The sequence below is a fragment of the Nanorana parkeri genome, unplaced genomic scaffold (genome assembly GCF_000935625.1).
Source record: "Nanorana parkeri isolate BGI_ZX_2015 unplaced genomic scaffold, ASM93562v1 scaffold1291, whole genome shotgun sequence".
NCBI lineage: Eukaryota > Metazoa > Chordata > Amphibia > Anura > Dicroglossidae > Nanorana > Nanorana parkeri.
Window position 1 is genome coordinate 47183 of NW_017307559.1, and position 5490 is coordinate 52672.

The window sequence follows — 5490 nt, forward strand, 5'->3', positions numbered from 1 at the left end:
TGTAGCTTGTCCATCAGCGCCTGATCACACCCAGTCCCGCCCACTGCCTTCTGGATTGACAGTTTTGAACCCCTCCCACTGTGATCTGCAGTGTCTGGGATGGGGAGCGGGGCAGAGATGCATGGAGGAGGAAGATTTGGCTCAGTGAGGGTAGATGAAGGAAGTTTGTTCAGCCGGTCACACCGCAGCCTTCCCTCCCTTCACTGGGAGCCTGATTGCTGTGTGTATTGTATGTGTACTATTGTGGATTGGCACCCCCTGGTAATGCTCTGGTACTTTTGGGTATGGAAAGTCATGTGACCTTCCGTGTCGCTGCAGCCAATCTCTAGGCCGCTCCTTGGCCATGTGCAAGCTCCAGCTAGGAGTATGAGACCCGCGTGTACATTGGGGGGGGACACGACTGAATGGCCTCCTGGCTACAGATCCGGCATCCTTCCTGTCACTGTGTGTGTGTGTGTGTGTGTGTGTGTGTGTGTGATGTGTGATGTGTGTGGTGTGTGTGTGATGTGTGATGTGTGTGTGTGTGTCTGTCACTGTTGTATATTTTGTACTCTGCCATCGCTGATCACCAACCAGTCCTGCCTGCGGCTGTCATATATATTTAATCAGTGACCTGGAAGATGAGCGGTGGGGGAGAGGTCAGAGTGAGACAATCTATGATTATCCTCGGTCAATGCCCCAGAACACACTGCCCCCACCTCCCCCGGGGAATGAATTGACAGGAAAATGGGTCAGGGTCAGGACTGGTTCTCTTTGCACACAGTGTGAATGGGCCCCAATGACCGAGCATTGTACCGGAGATGCTGAGCCGCCAGAGGCCGATTCATCGACTGACCGTGATTTCTCCTTTTTATAGTTTCGACACTTTTATTTTAACCCCGTCATTGTTGTTTTCTCGGCGTGGGACTTTTATCCGCAGACACGGCCGGCTTATGTAATCTTCCTGACGACTTCTTCCTGTTTTTATGTCAGGTCTGCTGATCCTTCGCTGAGTTCGATCTTCTATATTCGGGCCGTTCCGTCCTCTCCTCTGACGAGGCGCTCGGCGTTCCGTCCTCTCCTCTGACGAGGCGCTCGGCGTTCCGTCCTCTCCTCTGACGAGGCGCTCGGCGTTCCGTCCTCTCCTCTGACGAGGCGCTCGGCGTTCCGTCCTCTCCTCTGACGAGGCCCTCGGCGTTCCGTTTATTACACTGCAGTGCACAGTAATGCATGCGCTGCAACTTCTGCCAGAAAACATGGCAATGCACCAGCAAGCCCAGCATGCAGTAGACTGCACATGCGCAGATGCCGTGTCTTTGGCGCCTGTGATATGGTCTCCCTTTGCTAAGGGCTCATTCACACCATGTGCGTCGCTCAACGCAGGCTCATCACAAGAGTGCATTGGGCACGGCTGTCTTCTGTGTGCCCTGTTCACGCCATCCATGCATGTTGCAGAATGTGTGCATGTGTAGCTCTGTATACAGCTCGGGTATGTGCGGGGGTAAATGACCTCCTGTATGGAGGGCAAAGAAGGGCAGACGGCTTAGGGGGGAACAATTGCCCCCCAAACTAGGTTTCTCCTTCTGCCGAAGTCCCAGCTTTGCCCTTCTACAGGAGAGGGTGACGCGTGATGTAACGTCTGCCCAATCGGCTGATGGCTCCGGGGGCCCCGGGTTCTTCATGGGTTGTAGTAACGGCCGGTACACTTGGTGACCCCCCCCTCCTCATTCCCCCCCCTCCCCATAGTGTTGTGTACAGCAATATATTTGGGCTTATCATGTGACTCAGCAGATGGTCCCCCACCCACCAGACCAACAGAGGAAGACTTTATCAGATGGCCGGACTGCAGTGGCAGAGCCTCCCTTTTTTGGGGGGGAGGGGGGAGGTTATGCTCCAAGTACATTGACTGTTCACATTTCTAATACTTCGTATTTTTATTTTTTTATTATGACTTTTTTTTTTCTTTTTGAGGATTTTTAGTAGTGTTTTCTTGTAGGAGTAACACACAAGCTGGAGCCTCCCAGGTTTCTCTTTTTTTTCCCCCTCCTTTCAACTGCTGGTTGCCTGGCCGCCATTTTTGATTTTTCAGGCTTTAATACTCGGTTTGTGTAACTTTCAGTCCATTGGCTTTTTCTCAGAATGTCACATCCGTATTTTTCTCATGACAGGTGCACTTGAAGCTGCAGAGCCCTTCATCTCTTTAGGCTTTCACTCCGGCTTGTTTTGTGGCTCATTCCCAAAATGGTGCCGCCCCGCCCCTTGTGTTGCCTGTGCCGCCCCGCCCCTTGTGTTGCCTGAGGGGGGCAAACTCTGATGGTGAAACCCTCCCACTGTGAGCTGCAGTGTGTGAGAGGGGTGGTGAGTGAGACACAAAGGAGGGTAAAGGAAGTCTTTGGATGAATTTGAGGCTTGTGCATCGCATGGTAACTGGGTTTGGGGTGGGCAATCGTTGGAGCCTCTAGCTGTACTTTAGCGGGACTCCACCATACATGAGGACGCATGAAGGTCAGGGTAACGGCTCACGGAGTTTGAAGGACTAAGTTTAGTGTTTGTGAGCACTTGCCTAGCAACCTCCATTCACATTTATGGCGAGCACCTGATCACACCGGTTTGTTGCCGGAGCCTTGCTGTGTCTCCGGGATTCTCTGCAGTCCTTCTGGTGATGGGTTATCCAGTGGTAGGAAATCAAGAGAAACCGGACTTTCTGCTTCTTCTCAAAGTGAACCTGCATCAAGCGGTTGTCATTGCTGACCTTCAGAAAGGCGCGTTCCCCCCGGTTGTCTCTGACCGATTATTTGAGATATGACTGGGAACCATGCAGATCGGGGGAAGTCAGAACTGGGAACCATGCAGATCGGGGGAAGTCAGAACTGGGAACCATGCAGGTCAGGAAGTCAGAACTGGGAACCATGCAGGTCAGGAAGTCAGAACTGGGAACCATGCAGGTCAGGAAGTCAGAACTGGGAACCATGCAGGTCAGGAAGTCAGAACTGGGAACCATGCAGATCGGGGGAAGTCAGAACCGGGAACCATGCAGATCGGGGGAAGTCAGAACTGGGAACCATGCAGGTCAGGGAAGTCAGAACTGGCAACCATGCAGATCAGGGGGAAGTCAGGATTGGGAACCATGCAGATCGGGGGAAGTCAGAACTGGGAACCATGCAGATCGGGGAAGTCAGAACTGGGAACCATGCAGGTCAGGGAAGTCAGAACTGGGAACCATGTAGGTCAGGGAAGTCAGAACTGGGAACCATGCAGGTCAGGGAAGTCAGAACTGGTAATCTACATAACCTGCTTTCCTGAAAATAAGACTAGTACTATTTTTGGGAATTGCTAAAATATAAGACCTTCCCCCGAAAATAAGACCTAGTTGTGACCATTCCCAGGGCCGGCGGTGGCATAAGGGGGAACTTGAAGAGCCGCGGGAGAGAATCAGCGGTGCCAACAAAGCCGGCGCTAGAGGAAGCGAGGCGGCACCGGAGGGAGCAGATGCCTCCTCTATAGTGCCGGCTCCTGTCACAGGCGGAGTCATACCAAATGCGCTCCGCCTGTGAGGAATCCATTGTGAAAGCGCGCTTCGCCCATTCTGGCCAGCGATTGGTTACCAAATTGCTCTTGGAAAGGTACGGCACCCCTGGTTGCCCTATTAACTTTGCCACTCACTCCTGTCTTGTAAGTCTTCTACTGGTAATAAGTGCGGATTGTTGTACATTAAAAAAAATAAGACCTAGTGCGGGTTTTTTTTTTTGTTTTTTTTTTGAGCCCAAAAAAATAGACCGTGTCTTATTTTCGGGGAAACGCGGTAGTTTGACCAGAGTCTGCAGTATAAATAGTCGAGGAACCAGTATTGTCCAATGGGGAGGTCCAGAATAGAACCTTCCGTACTCCTTACTGGAGACTTCCTTCAAGTCTTTGGCATCTGCCGCCTTTTTCGTGTCGTCCAGTGCGGGGGATTTCCCTGAAATGTAGACCCTTCTGGGTAGTCCAGGTACCGCAACACCATGCACATGGGACGGGCATTAAGATTGAGGTTTCATGACAGGAGGACTCCAGATGCTGAGATGAAGATGTGAATGTTGCGTTATAAAGGAACCTTCGTTACACATTAACGCTCTTCTGCGTGTAAAAATGGCTTTTACCTGGCGTCCTGGCTAATTATTAACCCTTTATCTTCTCTGTGAGAGGAATGCGCAGCAGTGCCAACAAAGCCACGCTTTAAGCTGGGCCTCTACAGTTCAGATTTTGGCCGATTTTCCTGCTCGATTGGCCAACATTGAGCTGTGGGGAGCCTTCCGACACCACCTGGTCTGAGCAAACTTTATCCTATCAGACTCGTGAAGGGGTATTTTATAGAGGTGCACCGAAATGGAAATTCTAAAACCGAAATAAAAAAAAAAATGTCGGGCCGAAACCGCAAATGTTTGTTTTATTTTAATTTTTTTGTAATATTTTATTACATTTTTATTTTTTACTTTTAAGGGCTTCGGGGAAATATTGGGGGTCTAAATAGATCCCTGATATTTCTCTTTCAAAATAGAAAAAGAGATTGAGGACGCAGGGCCCTCAGACACACGCAGAGCCCTCAATCTCTTTTTCTGCAGCAACATGTTCTGCTGAGGAGAGGTTGGTAGGGATTCACCGGAATTTCGTCCACCAAAGAAATGCTACTATGGGCAAAATGGTCGCAAGTTCGGTACATCCCTAGCTTCACTAATTCCCGCTTGGGTGCTAGTCTGTGTCCCCTCTAATCCCTGCTGCTCCCACCTGTGTCGGCAGGGATCACAGGGGGGCACAAACCAGCACCCAGTGGGGAGAAGAGAAGCTTTTAGGAGGCCGGGTGGTGTGGGGAGGAGTCGGCTGTCACAAGAGGCCGAGTTCTCCACCCGCAACGACCCGCTCTGCTTTCCTTCTGTGACCGGTGAGACAGGATGGAGAGCGAGTTACACGCAATCGGCACTGATCACTCAGTGTAACTGAGGGCTTGGTATGCTTACTGTGTTCCCAGTTATGAATGAACAGGAAGTGCTATAAATCACTTCCTGTTCATTCATGATTGTGGACGTAGTAACTCCTACGGCAAAGCTCAAAATTTCCACTCGCCTGCTCGCATTTCAGCTGGTGTATTAGGCCTTGTTCACACCAAATGCAGACCAGATCTGGTCAGGTTTCTGCACACGCAGTGCAGTGGGTTGTGGCGTGTTTTTGATGCGTTTTAGTGCCGGTTTTGTTAAAAAAAATTATTTTATTTTTTTTAAGTTTAACCAGTTGACATCCGCGGTGTTAAACCCCCTTCCCATCCAGGCCATTTTTCAATATTCAGCGCTGCGGTACTTTGACTGACATTTATTCCGTCACTAGGGCTCCCACTCTCTCTGCCACATGCTGATACATGCACGCCCACACCACTGCTGGAAGAGGCATGTCCGTGGTATGCTTTTGATATCCCAGTGGAGCCACATACTAACAGGTCAGATGATGGGAAGCACTGGGGGGGGGGGGGGGGGGCTGTGA

At 50.8% G+C, this 5490-nt stretch overlaps 1 protein-coding gene across 2 annotated transcripts in view; it reads left to right on the plus strand.

Annotated features, from left to right (window-relative positions):
* The window catches only part of PFKFB1 (6-phosphofructo-2-kinase/fructose-2,6-biphosphatase 1), a 31892-nt gene that overhangs the window by 375 nt on the left and 26027 nt on the right, over positions 1-5490 (plus strand). The gene's annotated exons all lie outside the window — the stretch shown is intronic.